This window comes from Chionomys nivalis, chromosome 15 (genome assembly GCF_950005125.1).
Source record: "Chionomys nivalis chromosome 15, mChiNiv1.1, whole genome shotgun sequence".
Lineage (NCBI taxonomy): Eukaryota > Metazoa > Chordata > Mammalia > Rodentia > Cricetidae > Chionomys > Chionomys nivalis.
Window position 1 is genome coordinate 51,883,690 of NC_080100.1, and position 15,211 is coordinate 51,898,900.

Consider the following 15,211-nt stretch of genomic DNA (forward strand, 5'->3'; position numbering starts at 1 on the left):
ATTTCTATTGTAGCTATAAACACGTCTCAGTGGAAGAAATGCCGAAACTGTTGCGAGCGATTGCAGGATTATTAAAATCACAGGGCTTTGCTTTCAAAGATGACTTTTGCTTTCAGGTCCTAGGATTTGTAAGAGTGCCTTTCTAACCACACACAGCTAGATTGTAAACTGCTGACGGTCAAGGACCTTATACCATGCTGTTCACAGCCCTCTTTATTTAGCTGAACATAATCACAATGCTCAGTAAGATACTTGTTGGTTATAGTCAAACAGATGAACCCTAGAAGACCCTTTCAGAACTCAGAGTTCAAGTCCATCTTGTTCTAGTGCTTTCTTGATTCCCATTTGTGTCATACGCTGACAGTGTATCCACTTTTCTCCTTTTGCAACAATGTAGTAATGTGTGACAATTAGTAAAATTACAATTTATTTTCTTTTTACAGAATTTGAGTGTCTTAAACTTCATAGACATTCTCTGGAAAAATGACAATAAATATCCGTTACCTGCCATTGTTCTAGCTTTGTCCGATGCTCTCATGGCCACATCCTTATGGGGTTAAAACTGTGATTGATTCATTTTTAACACAGCAGTTTGCAGGTGAGGAAACGTCACACATGTGGGAGTGACATTTGAGCCCACGTGCTCTAGATCTAGAACCCTCAAACGTTGCTCTGCCTCGCCTCTGCCCAAACACAGCTGTTGCTTTTGTAATGATTGGCTCGAGGTGTTGGTATTACCATTTCCTTAGATGTATAATCTTTGTGTTTGAAGCCTTCAAATTCCTCTCTTCCAGTGCTTCGTAAAATATAAAACATGGAGTTTAAGGTCATTAAACTTACGAGTGGGATTATGAGTCACTTCTTACGAGTGAAACGACCCTTCAGTCTGAATGTGGTTGTTTCTGTAATGCTACCAACCTGGGGCTCATTCACCCTTACCACTTCAGAATGCCATCCGATGCAGTCAGAGGGTGGTTTAGCTCTCATCACGGCAAGGCCTTCCGAGTCCTTGAGGGTGACCAGTCTAAGTGATCAAATGGCCGACTCTCCTTGCAAACCTCTCCAGCCAGTACTCATTCACTGGAGCCTCACGACCTCTCAAGGCCACTTACTTCTTTCTAAGATATGTCTCATTTCTAAGATATGACTCCGTGGGAACCAGAAATTTGCTCACTACAGCCAAACATTAGGTCTAAACATTAGGCTTTGATTATCCGTAGAACAACTTTTTTTCCCCCATTTGGTAACTCTTCCAACTTAAAGACCAGGGGGCCTGAAAAGGTGGCTCAGGGATTAAAAGTATGCACCTCTTTGGCAAAGGACTTACTTCAGTTTCCAGTGCCCATGTGGTGACTCACAACTGTTAGTCCAGTTTCAGGGGATCTCATGCTCCCTCCTTCCTCTGCAGCCTCTTGCACAGATATGGTGCACAAAACCTCACTCAGGCTCACATACGTACATGCATACATACATACATGCATACATACATACATACTACACACATGCATACATAAATAAATGCCTTTTCTCAATTGATAGTTTTTTTAAAGATAGCTGTTAGGCTTCCCTGGGCCTTCTTTTCCTCATCTTCTTCAAACCAAAAGGTTTGGAGACGTCATTTGTCCTATACCATCTGTGTGACAATCACTTAACATCTCTGTCAAGATCCTCTTCTGTGAAATGAAGGACACAACGGAAGCATTCTCACTGAGGTGCTGAGAGGATCAAATGAGATAATACGGCACTTAAAACAGTGTCTGGCATGTGCTAGGCTCACACTGTGTGTATCCCCTGGTCCCCGTGATAGCTCACCCCGGACCAAAGCTTCTTCCTGTGTTAGTGCCTGAGCTTGAACCTGCGCTCCGGTGTGAACTCCTCACCCTGTAACCGCTGCTGAACATGACGAGGGAAGCTTGTGAAATCGTGAGTGGAGAGGCTGCACCGGGGCAGGGCTGTCCCTTCTGGGGTCCACACAACCCTCTCCCCTAGTTCTGCAGCATTCAATAGGGAAGCCATCTAACAAGTTTAAAAAGCTAATGACAAAAGGTAGATGGTAAAGATGTGTTATAAACCTAGATCCATCGACCTATACAAAAGGAAAATCAGTTGAGACACAAATCAACAAAGAATAGCTCATTTAGACCTGAAGAGAGTGTCGGGCTGCTCATCAGCTTTTCAGATAGACAGCTGTGACAGCTGCAAAGGTGTAAAAAAAAGCGTGCTGTTCTGAACACGTGAACACAGGAATCCACGGCCTGAAAGGTGTGAGTAGGGACAATAATAAGAAACCTAAACTGAAGATGTTCAGAACTTGCGATACGAGATGAGAGGTGGCCTGGGGAACTGATCGGATCAATCTGTGCCGTGTGTGTCCTCAATGAAACAGTGCACAGCCACGGAGAACTGGGTCAAGAAGACTGTTGAATAACCTGGTTGTGTGTGCGCTGTTTTGCTTTGGTGATGTGTAGTTGGAACATTATTGATAGGACAAAGGTCATCTTGTGTCATTAACCATGAAGATCTCACTTCGGGTGTAGAGGGGCAGTGGCCTTGCCTAAGATGGTGGTGACGCTAAAGTTGAGAAAGCTCCCCAGAGATTAGCAGATACAACATTAAAGTTAGGATTCTGGTGCTGTGGATTGAACACACGGCTTGGCACGGGCATTCTACCACTGATCTACACCTCCAAGCCACAAATTAAATAAAAAAATGTTTTGAGACAGAACCACATTGTGTTGTCCAGAACAGCCTTGAACTACTGATTCGTCTGCTTCAGCTTCCTCAGTGCTGAGATTACAGACGCATGGACGCACACCTGGCTGGAAACACTTTTTAAAGGATTGAGTTCCTATGTGGAAAGACTGAAAAATGTATCACGATTGGATCATAGTGTAAATAACAATAAAACATATTAAGAGAAAGAATTTCAACTCCATTAAAAAACAAAAAGAAAAACTATCCCCCTAGACACAGTCTGGAACTTACCATAGCACTTTTTGCCATTGCATATATGAATTCATATATGCATATATATATATATATATATATGAACTCTTATGTAAGTACAATAAGAAATATTTATTTCACATTTTGGTAAAACAATTAACTATCCAGGAACAAAACTAACTTGAGTTGTGCAAGAACTATTGAAGGAGTTTAGATAGATGCTACAGTAGCATGCAGAATAGGACTTCAATTAATACATGCTTCTGCTCAAAGGAAGATGCTGAGATGCTCTGAACTGATGAGCAACTGTCATGAGACCTCAAGGGAAAATACCATCAGAATTGAGGAGAAAGAGGCATGCAAACTCTCACTGCATATGGAACAACACTGGTGTGCAAAGTCCTTCTGTCTATGTGTTGCTTTTATTGACTAATGAATAAATCTGTTTCGGGCAGTGACTTAGCAGAATAGGGCAAGGCAGGAGTTCCAAGCAGATAGAGGAGGAGAAAGTAGGCAGAGTCAGAGAGAAGCCTTGTAGCTGCCTCTGGAGACAGATGCCTCTGCTGGAGCCTGCCCAGAACCTTGCCTGTAAGCCACAGCCACGTGGTGATACACAGATTATGGAGATGGGTTGTTCAGGATGTAAGAGCTAGCCAGTAAGAAGCTAGAGCTAATGGGTCAAGCAGTGATATAATCAACAGCTCCTGAGTGGTTATTTAGAGTCTGGGCAATCGGTAACGAATGAACAGCCTCCCCCAACACAAAACTATAGAGTTTGAGGAAAATTAGAAAAAGAATGGAGGTAGGGCAAGTGTGGATTGCCAGACAATCGCTGGATAATAAACAGAATAATTAAAACCATGGGGCGTGGGCCTGAGGAGATGGCTCAGTAGTTAAGAGCACTTATTGCTCTTCCAGAGGACCTTAGGTTCAATTCCTGGCACCCATATGTAGGTTCACAATCATCTGTAACTCCATTTCAAGGCTTGTCTAATGCCCTTCTCAGGCATCTTTGAGCACCAGGCATACATGTGGCACAGAGACATGCATGCACTTAAAATAAAAATAAAACAGTAATTAAGCTATAATGCACAGGTTATTTGTATTAAAAAAGCAGTGGTAGGGAGCCATGCATTATAAAGGAGCATTTCAAGCCAGCCAGGGGAACCTGACTAGTTAAAGCTGGGGACAACTGATCAGCCATCTGGCGTATGCATTCGCTCTCTGTCTCGCTCTCTACATTTAGAGCTGATCAAAGTCTTGGCCAAAATTCCATGAAGAAAGAGCCATAAAAGAACAAAGAAACTGTTACATAAACATTTTTAAATGTATACACACACAAATACCCTGGTCCAAGAGGCATTAGACATTTCACCAAAAGCAATGGGAAAATGAGACCATCTTCCCCTGAAATGTGAAAAAGGCTTACTTGATGGCTTTGATCCAGGAAGACAGCAGGTGACAAGTAATACATGAATAGATAGAAGAATCTGAGTGCCAGCAGCCTGCTGCAAATTTTTGCATATGTTTTCTAGACTAATGGAGACTTTCCTGAGTTTACAAATTAGAGAATAGATTACCTTAATCCACTAAACACATTTGCAGTTAGGGAAATGTATAGCAAATCAATGAGGTGACTTTTTTCCCAGCTGTGTTGACAAGGCCAAGAAGTTAATGATGTTTTTTTATTGATGAAGATGCAGGGGACTGACACCCCATACATGCACACTATGTAGAAATGTAAAATATTGTATTTTACATTTAGAAAACAATTTGCCCATATCTACCAAATTTTCAAGTTACACATCCTTGTATAAGCAATTTCCTTACTAGGCTAAAATGTATTTTCATATGTGTCCAAAGGCTCATGTCTGGAAACCACCTAAATATCCAACAATAACATATAAGTTAGTGAGTTCTCAAACATTTACATATATTAACACATAAAGTCATTGAAAAGGATACAGTAAGGCTGGAGAGATGGTTCGGCAGCAGGTAGCGGTTCTTGCCACCAAGCCTGGCAACCTGAGTTCCATATCCCTAGAACCCTCGTGATGGAAGGAGAGAGAGAACCTTCTACGGCAGGCAGTTCTCTACTCACACACATGCGTGTAAACACACACACATACTCACACAGATGGGAACGTGTTAGACCAGCATGCCGTGAAGCAGAAGAACGTTCCTAGACCTGTGTGAAAGCCTGTACCCCTCTGCGCATAAAGAACATTCCTGGAAGGAGCAGTTCCCTCCCTTAGAAGAAAGGCTAGTGATTGAAAGTCTAATGCCAGACAAGGACTTCCTTTTCGCCCAGACCCCGTTTCGTCTGAATTTGGTTATATGGATAGGCATTACCTTTCCCAGGAAATAAATTAGCTTGACAAGCTATGAAAAATTTCTGGATGTGAGGGGATAACAAGATACCATGAGTTCCACACAGAACAGGAAGTCCACACCACCAATGATGCATAGCAACCAAGAATGCCAGAGTGAAATCTAACCAAGTCAACTAAGAGGACATGTGAAGTTTCTGTCCATTTTCCATGGGGAATTATTTAAGGCAAGATGTCTACAAACTCTGGTTTGGTAGCAAGAAACCAACAGGGAGGTAATTGTTAAAAGAAAACCTCCCACAAGACTGATGATGAGTGAGCTAAGACAAGCTGGTTTGAACCAGTTCTTTCCAGTCCCACAGTAGATATTTGCTGTCCTAGAGTTATCGAGAAGAGCAGATGGCCCTCTGATAAACCCTGCTGTGGGGAGAATCAGGAATGCAAGCCAGCAAATAGCTGGTGTAGAAACCACTTGAAAAGGATCGAAGAGTTGAGGGGAAGCTAGGGGTGGAAGCCAGCAAGGGGTGGAAGCGAGCGAGCGAGCGAGGGGTGAAGGTCAGCTGGAAAAACAATCCCTGCTTTGCAATGACCACAGCCATGGTCTGACACCTTATGAAAAACTCTCAGGCAAGGTTAGGCAACCCATTTTTGGCTGTACAGTCAGCTGCCTTGAAGACAGGCACACACTTTGTTTAATCAATAATAAAAACGCTGGGAAGAGTTTTAGAAGGGCACACGTCTGCCTGACCTTGGGCTTTTTACTAGTGGCTTAGAGGGGTTGGGAATGGCTGGCTGCAGAATTCTGGCCTGCACGTTCTAGGCCTCTGTTATCTGGGCACTGCAGAGAGATGGGTAGAGGAGCTTGTGACATATGACAGACCAGCACCACACTGTGTGGCTCAATGACACTAAAGTTGAGGACACAATATTAATGCCAGAGATCAAGAATAAGACCACTACCACTGTTTGAGCCAAATTTGAAGCAAGCTTGATTTTATTTAGGGTACACCTTAGACCAAACCAGTGACTGCCTCCTAAGCCAGGTTAAAGAAAGCCACCCAGAATGCATTTCTTGGGCCCCCTTTAAGGAATAAAATCAAAAATAGTTTGCAAACCAGGAGTTATACAGAGAGATAATGGAGCAATAAGGAGGTTTAGAAAAATCTCAGAAAATATCATATGATTGACATGTGATTAGGGTTAGGAAAGGACAGGGCATTCTCAAAAAACAAGTCAAGGTCAGGGGTTGGGGCAGGCCAGGCTCCAGGAAACAGATTTAAAAACAGCAGCTCAGATCATTCAGTGAATGGAAAACTTATTTTTAACAATACAGCATAGTGGCTCCTGCCTTCAAAATGGAGTCAGGCAGGTTCCTCAACTGCGAGTCCACAGCACGGAGAGCACCAGGAATACCAGGCTGGGCAAGAGGAGTGGGTCAGGGGGAGAGAAGGTCCAGACCAGGGTAGAAGGAAAAGTATTTACGACAGAGTTGAGACTCAAGACGAACGATGGGAAAAGAGGCACCTCTAAAGACGCAACATTACTATTTAAGACACGACTTAAAACATGGGGACTATTTTGTGTGCTTGTGTGTTTGGCTGGCTGGTTTCTGTGCATGTGGTCTATACAAGTGTTCCTGTGGGTGTGTGGATCAGTGTGTAGTGTCTTCCTCTACTAGAATGGCTGGCCAGTGAGTGCCAGGGATGGATCTTCTCCACACGTCACACACACTGCTGCATGCCCATCTCTCCTGCACTGGAGTTACAGACACGTGCCTCTGTACCAGGCTCTCACAAGTGTGCTGAGATCCAAACTCAGGTCGTCGTCCTTAACATGACATGTTCTTTCTTGACTGGAACCATATCACTAGTCCCTTGTTTTCAATAGGTCTTGCTAAGTAGACCATGCTAGCCCCAACTTGCATGTAGATCATGCTAGCCCCAACTTGTGTCAATACTCCTGCCTCTGTTTCCCAAGTGCTGGGACTGCAGGTGTGCAACACCACATCTGAGATGGGAACTGTTTCATTTTAATATTGACTGTAACAGATTTTATTCTTTTTAATTTTCAATCATATATAGTAAGTACTAATAGATTTTCTGTACCCCAATAATAGGTTTCTCCACCAACACAGTAAGCCAAATCAAGTGGAATTGAAAAAGTAGCACAGGTTTATTTGGGCAAAGCAACTCCTGAGTGAGTTCTCTAGTCCCAGAGATCAAGGCCAAAGAAGTCACAGGCACAAATTAAAGCAGGGAGCTTATATAGCTTGTAGAAGAGGGGTAATGATGTGCCCATCACAAGCTGGGTTTATGGCCAAGTATGGTCAAAAGTTGAATGCTTTAGTCAGGGACTTGGATAGCTGACCACTTCAGAGGATGAAGCTGCAGTAGCCGCCAAGAATGCAGAATTGTGGGTTTTGGTGTCTTCCCTTGTTGTGGAATGTTATTTTAAGATGTGTCACATTATTTATGCCGTGGAACATTTATTTTAATGATGCAAAGATGTGTTGCATTCTTTTGTGTTGCATTTGTTTAACTTGTGAAGCTGCGTTACTTTGCCTGCCTACAACACCTGATTGGTCTAATAAAGAGCTGAATGGCCAATAGCCAGGCAGGAGAGAGAAATCGGCAGGGCTGGCAGGCAGAGAGGATAAATAGGAAGAGAAATCTGGGGAAAGAATGGGTAGAGAAACAGGAAGAGAAGGAGAGAGGATACGAGGGGCCAGCCACCCAGCTATTCAGCAAGTTATGGAGTAAGAAGTGAAGAAAGGTATAGAAAACAGAGAAAGATAAAAGCCCAAAGGCAAAAGGTAGATGGGATAATTTAAGAAAAACTGACTAGAAATAAACCAAGCTAAAGTTGAACATTTGTAAGTAATAATAAGACTCTGTGTGATTTATTTGAGAGTTGGGTGGTGGCCCCCCAAAAGAGTAAAGAGTGGAAAACAAAAAGCATCAACATTCCCTTTATTCAGAGATTTTCTGTGGGTGGGGTTTGGAGAGACGGGAATAGAGCTGGAAGCGCCAGCTGAACAAGTACATAAGATACTTCTAACAAAACATGAAGTAAATAAGGAAAAATAAACTTGTGACGAGTCTTTCTAACACGCCATTTGTACTGTTGATAACATTTGATGCAAGTATATTAATTGTACAAAGCAGTGAGCCCCATCTTCATACTTTTGTACATATAGATTAGGAGCTTTAGCCGTATTCCAGACCTTCTCCAGTCTGTCCCTCTCACCACCAGAAACTATTTTTAAGTCTTTAAGAAGAAAAACTATCATGGCTTTTCTAACCCTCCCCCTAAGAGATGAATGTGAGCCACAATATTACCAATTCCAATAACAGCAAAACCGGTAGACGGTCACATTCTGAGCGGGTGATGAAGGAAGACTGATCTCCAGCCACGACAGCCGGGCTTTCTCCCTGCTGAGGGAGCGTCCACGCGGCCATGATAGAGGAGGGATCAGACTGTCCTGATTTTAGGGGCAGAAGACAACCGCCTGCATTCCTCTCAAGAAGTGCTTTTTCTCACTTGGGAGGCAGAGGCAGGCGGATCTCTGTGAGTTCGAGGCCAGCCTGGTCTACAAGAGCTAGTTCCAGGACAGGAACCAAAAGCTACAGAGAAACCCTGTCTCGGGGGAAAAAAAAAAGAAGTGCTTTTTCCTCTTTACCACCTGCCCATTGCTCAACCTCCTTTACACACATTTAAGGCTTTCAGGAGGAATGGCCTGCTGAGCATCCTGGTGACCCCGGATCTCACAGTCCTGCTCTGTACCCTCCGCCCGGGTCAGAGTGGTCACCCTGGAGCCACAGCACTGTGGCTTTCCTTTCTTTACCCCTTTTTGAATTCTTTTCTGAATCATAATAGGACAATGGCCCAGTTCAAAAGACCTTGTTTCTTCTCTGTTCTTCTTCTTCTTCTTCTTCTTTTTCTTCTTCTTCTTCTTCTTCTTCTTCTTCTTCTTCTTCTTCTTCTTCTTCTTCTTCTTCTTCTTCTTCTTCTCCTTCTCCTTCTCCTTCTCCTTCTCCTTCTCCTTTTCCTTCTCCTCCTTCTCCTCTTCCTCCTCCTCCTCCTTCTTCCTCCTTCTCTTCTTCTTCTCCCCCTTCCTCCTCCTTCTTTTCAGTTCTGAGAATCAACCCCTGGGCCTTGTACACTACCACCTGACCAAGCTGAGCTTGACAATGTTTCATTTTTCTGGTAGTTGTGTGATGGCTGTCAGTGGGGGCTGGGGGTATTGCTAAGGACCCCAAGCGATCCTTCTGAAAGTTCTGGCCCCCTTCAAACCTCACCAAAGAAAGGGAGAGAAAGCTGTGGTCTGCATTACGGTCTCAGTTTTGTGCCTTTAAAAGATGGGTCTGGCATCTTTACGGGCGTCACTGTGTCCTCTGGCATCCATCTTTATAGCCAGAGGGAAGAACGTGAACAATACGAATGAGGTTCTCTAAGTGGTTAGAAATGCCTGCCATGAGGGAGCCAAGGGTTCCAAGAGGATGCTCTACAGGGCCAGATTACCTCTGCTCCCTGGTTTTGCCACCTCCAGAGAGGGCCTCCAACAAGGGCCCTCAACAAGGGCCCTGGCTTCAGCAAGCTGCTTATTTCTCATCTTTAGGAATAAAAACTGCAGTGGCTTCCAGGGACGTGGGGAGATTTCCATTGGGTAAAACATCTACCCAGGACAAGATGAGACCTTATTCATGTAAGCAACACAACTATTGACGACATCTCCGCAGAGCCGCTGTCCAGCTCTGAGGCAGTTCAGGCTCTTGGAGACCCAGCTGTGCCTTATGAAGTGCACGGTCATTTTCATATCTGAGCATAAGATTTGTTGAGTGAATAAATGACTGTTTGCTAAATGTGGTGGTTTGTAAGAAAATGCCCTCCCCCCTCCAGAGGGAGTGGTACTATGAGGAGGCGTGGCCTTGTCAGAGGAAGTGTGTCATTGTGGAGGCGGGCTTTGACGTCTTTTTTCTCAAGCTTCACTCTGTGTTAACAGGCAGTAGACCTCCTGTTGCCTGCAAGATGTAGGACTCTCAGCTCGAGCCCCAGGCCTGCCCGCAGGCAAGCTGCCATGCTCCCCTTCATGATCATAATGAACTGAGTGTCTGAAACTGTACGCGAACCACCCTCAACTAAATGTTTCCTTTATAAGAGTTGCTTATAAAGTCATGGTGTCTCTTTTCAGCAATAGTAAACCGTAAGACCGAAGTTGGTACCAGGAGTTGGGTATTGCTTTGATAGGCCTGACCATACTTTTGTTTGGAGTAACATGGACTTTGTCACTTTGGGTTAGGAAAGCAGTGGCATGCTTTAAGCACTGCATAGTGGCATATTCTAGTAGGAGCATGTTAGACAATCGTGCTGATGTGGAGAAGAATTTTAGTATGCTGCCTAAAAATCGTTCTTGTGATATTTTAGTGAAGAGAGTGACTACCTTTTGCCCTTGCCCAAAGAGTCTGCCTGAGGCTAAAGTGAAGAGTTTTGATTAATTCCCTTGGTGTAGGAAATCTCAAAACAGCCTAGTGTAGACTCTGTTGTGTGGATATCAGTGGTAACTCTGATGAAGATTTATAATGAAAAGGAGCAAACTGAGCAAGGAAAAACATTGGCGGAGAAAAAGGGCACCAGAAAGCAGAAAGGGAGTGGTGACCTCACGGCAAGCTCCCACTCAACTAAGTTTCCAACTTGTGAAGCGTAACTAAAGAAAAGTTTAGAGCCAGGTGTGGTGGCGCACACCTTTAATCCCAGCACTGGCAAGGCAGAGGCTGGCAGATCTCTGAGCTTGAGGCCAGACTGGTCTAAAGATCAAGTTCAAGAACAACCAAATTTAGGCAGTAAAGGAAAACAGAAAGCTGGTGAAGATGTATTTAAACAAGGGAGAAATCTTCCAGCCCCAGTAAGCAGCAAGCCTGGCAGCTTCGGCCACATGGTTTTGGCTTTAGAGATAGAAGAAACAGGTTATGGAAGTTGCCTCCATGCCCAGGACAGCCACTGAGGCCAGGTATGTGTGAGGGGTGTCCCTGAACGGAGGCCTAGGAGAGAGGAGACTGTGTGAAGTTGTGAAGTTGCAGCCTGGATTGCCTTGGAGAACCTAAGATGTTAGAGATGCCCGAGCCGTGGGATACCTGCTGAGGAGAACTGCTAACGGAGCGGAACCAGTCAAGAGAAAGTGTGCTGCAGACAACAAACTGGACGGATTTGGAGATGTGGAGAGCACTTTTGACATCAGACATGGAGAGGCAGTTTGGGGTTTGCCCAGCTGGTTTTGGTCTTGCTTTGGTCAGCATTTTCCCAAGCTTCCCTGACACAGTCACCAGTCAGGATATTTGATTCAGCCTCCCTGACATAGCCATCAGGCGGTATGCTTGCTTGGCTCAGTGACCCAAACTTTTCCCTTCAACATCCATCTAGAAAGGCTACTTTGGCTTGCTACGTTCTGGAAGGATTTATTTCTGTTCCTCCTTTGGGGAGCCCAGCACTCAGCTCCCAAATAAATCACACATAGAGGCTTATTATTATTTATAAATGGCCGGGCCTTAGCTTGGCTTGTTTCTAGCCAGCTTTTCTTAAATTATCCCATTTATCTTTTGCCTCTGAACTTTAATCTTTCTCTATTTTATATACCTTTCTTTACTTCTTACTCTGTGGCGTGCTGTGTAGCCGGATGACTGGCCCCTGGGATCTTCCTCTCCTCCTTTCCTTGCTCCTCAATCTTTTTCTTCCAAGATTTACCCCCTATTTATTCTCTCTGCCCGCCAGACCCGTCTATCCTTTCTCCTGCCTTGCTGTTTATTAGACCATATGGTATTACAGATAGGCAAAGTAGCACAGCTTCATAGAGTTAAACAAATGAATGTCAAAGAATGCACCACAGCTTTGCATCATTAAACAAATATTCCACAGCATAAGCAAGTGTAACACATCTTAAAATTAGACTCTACAACACGTAACCACTGAGCCATCTCTCCAGTCCTCTAGCAACACTCTCAAAGTTGCCTGAAGTTATATACCAATCTATCCAAGAGCAATTACTTACCTAGACACTGCTTTCTCTTATCAGTACTCTTTCATAAGCCCTCCCCATTCCTCTTTAGATGCAGTGTACTAGGAAAGAGAAATGAGAAAATGTGAGTGTGTGTGCGCGCGCGCGTGTTCACATGTGTGTGAAAGGGAGGGGAATTGTTGGTTTCAAACTCACAGGTTTTTCCCCAGGGTAAGGGTCTCCGAATCAGGAGCTGCACATTCAGGCTGCTGGACCTCACAGACTTCATTGTCAGTCTTGAGAAATAGGTCTTTAGACTTCATTACACGTACATCCCAAAGATAATAGAATAAGGCAGGAAAGGTTGAACGCAGTGGTTCAGAACTAGCCTGGGCAACATAGCAAAGAGGAGTGCTAGAGGGACAGACAGACACACACACACACACACATCAGAGAAATGCAAATCAAAACAACTCTGAGATTCCATCTTACACCTGTAAGAATGGCCAAGATCAAAAACACTGATGACAACTTATACTGCAGAGGTTGTGGGGTAAAGGGAACACTTCTCCATTGCTGGTGGGAATGCAAGCTGGTACAACCTCTTTGGATGTCAGTGTGGCAATTTCTCAGATAATTTGGAAACAACCTTCCTCAAGATTCAGTAATACCACTTTTGGGTATATATCCAAAGGATGCTCAATCGTGCCACAAAGACATGTGCTCAACTATGTTCACAGCAGCATTGTTTGTCATAGTCAGAACCTGGAAACAACCTAAATGCCCCTCGACTAAAGAATGAATAAGGAAAATGTGGTACATTTACACAGTGGAGTACTACACAGCAGAAAAAGATAACAACATCTTGAATTTTTCAGGAAAATGGATGGAGCTAGAAAACATTATTTTGAGTGAGGTAACCCAAACATAGAAAGACAAGTATCACATGTACTCACTCATAAGTGGTTTTTAAACATAAAGCAGAGAAAACCAGCCTACAAATCACACTTGTGCAAATTCAGTATCAGGACAGAGGCCCACGACCCAACATAAGGCCCAGTTCTAAGGAGCCTAGCCCGACAGATTGAAAAAGAGCCAAGGCAGCTATGAAGGGTTGGAGAAAGTTGAGTGCAGTGTGGGGCACAAGTCTCCAGTACATCATAGACGGGAGGCAACACCTGCCGAGGGCATGCTAATTCCTCAGGGCAGCCATCCTCCGAGACAGCTGGTCCTCCAGGCTGATGTGCACAGAGCTTTCACCCACAGCAGAGGCACCCTCTGGAAGCTGGCTAAGCTGGTCTAAGACCTCCAGGCCATTTTCCTCAGCAATCTGCACGAAGAGGCTGTCGACCTGCTCCTGAGGTGTGGTCCGCGTGGTGGCAGAGCTCCTGGAACCCTCCGTTACGGATGTGTGCTCATCCGGGCTCTGCACCTGTTGCTCAGACCTGTCCATCACCGCAGACACCTTCTGAAGATCCGTGGCACTGAGCGCCTTGTCCAGAGCTTTGGTCACCTGTGCCGTATTCTTGGTCACCCCTTTCATGGTCACAGCTGTCTGCCCCTTGGAGGCTACTGCATCCACACGGGACGCCATCCGGAGCCAGTTTACACCTTCATTCTTTTTGCGGATGGCGTTCTCAGCACACCCGCGGGCACACGCCATATTTTTCTGCTGAAGGCCTGCTTAGCCTTGGAGTCCTTGTCTGCCTTTTTGGCCAGTTTCTCTAGCTGCTTCGCTGTGAACTTCAACTGGAACAGGGTATCGTCCATGGCCAGTCAGGTAGTTCACCCCTCGCTCGGGGTGGCGAAGGGGGACGAGATCTTAAGGACCCGCTATATCCGGGAGGACTTCCAGGGTCGCTAGCGTTTCCAGTCGCGCGGCCTGCTCTCGTGAGAAGACCCATTATGTTATAATTTTTAAAGTATTTAGGGAAAGAAAAAACAAAGAGCAGGTTAAAAACGGTCACCGTTTCATGATCAACAGTCAGGTATCCTGCTCTGCACTTGAGGCTACTTCAGGCTCCTTTCCAGTTTGCTCAGCCTTCATGTAGAATTTTAAAGTTTTCAAAGTCATTTCTGTGGGGACCAGCCGTGATAAGCTAAGTCTGGGCAGGTCACCCAAAGGAAGTTCTTTACTTCCAACCATTATCACCTGGGACTCTGGCCATCGATGAATTTAAATGGAGTCTGGAGTCTCAGTAGTTTACCCTGAGACAATGCCTGGCAGGCTGAGATGGCCCCGACCCCCACCCAAGAGCAGACCATTCAAAGAAAATGCCTGGCATCCCAAGAGCTGTAGATAAAGACACCTGCTAGTGCACCTCACCAGGACACCCCTAGACAAATGTCAACCAATCAGGGGTCCTGAACCTCAGAGACCCCTCACCCCCACCTCTACTATTATAAAAACCCTATTCTAATTGAGCTTGGGATGTTGGATGTGCAGAGAGACCGAGTTTGCAAACTTGATTAAAATAAAGGCTCTTTGCTTTTACACATGGAACTCGGTCTCCTTTGTTGGCTTTTGTGGGGACCGTGCGAATCTGGGCCTAACAATTTCCATTCTGCCCTTTACATGTGAGACCCTGTGCTTGTAAGATAGTGCAGAAGCACTGTCACTAGAAACTGCCAAGTCTGTTTGACTGGGAGGTCATTGAGAGCGTACCCACTTCTTGAGAACTGGCATTGAATACTCCTGTAAATGCCAGGTTTGTGTTCCTCCTGCCAGGCGTAGGTCATACAGATTACACTTTGCACCAAGCTCTTGCAGGGTATCACTTCCTCATGTAGTGATCTTGAATCTTCGCCTTTGTCAAATATTTGGGCACTGAATGGAATTCTTAGGGGCCTGGTCTGGCAGCTTAAATGGGTCACGGGTACCTGATCCCAGATCAAGGTCAGAGACCTGCAACCAACCGGCCAAAAGGGCAGTGTGCAGACGAGCAGG

The 15,211-nt window shown here is 44.9% G+C and overlaps 1 pseudogene; it reads right to left on the reverse strand.

Annotated features, from left to right (window-relative positions):
- Positions 1 to 13,456: 13,456 nt before the first annotated feature.
- On the reverse strand, positions 13,457 to 14,036 carry LOC130887621 (charged multivesicular body protein 1a-like; annotated as a pseudogene).
- Positions 14,037 to 15,211: the final 1,175 nt, after the last annotated feature.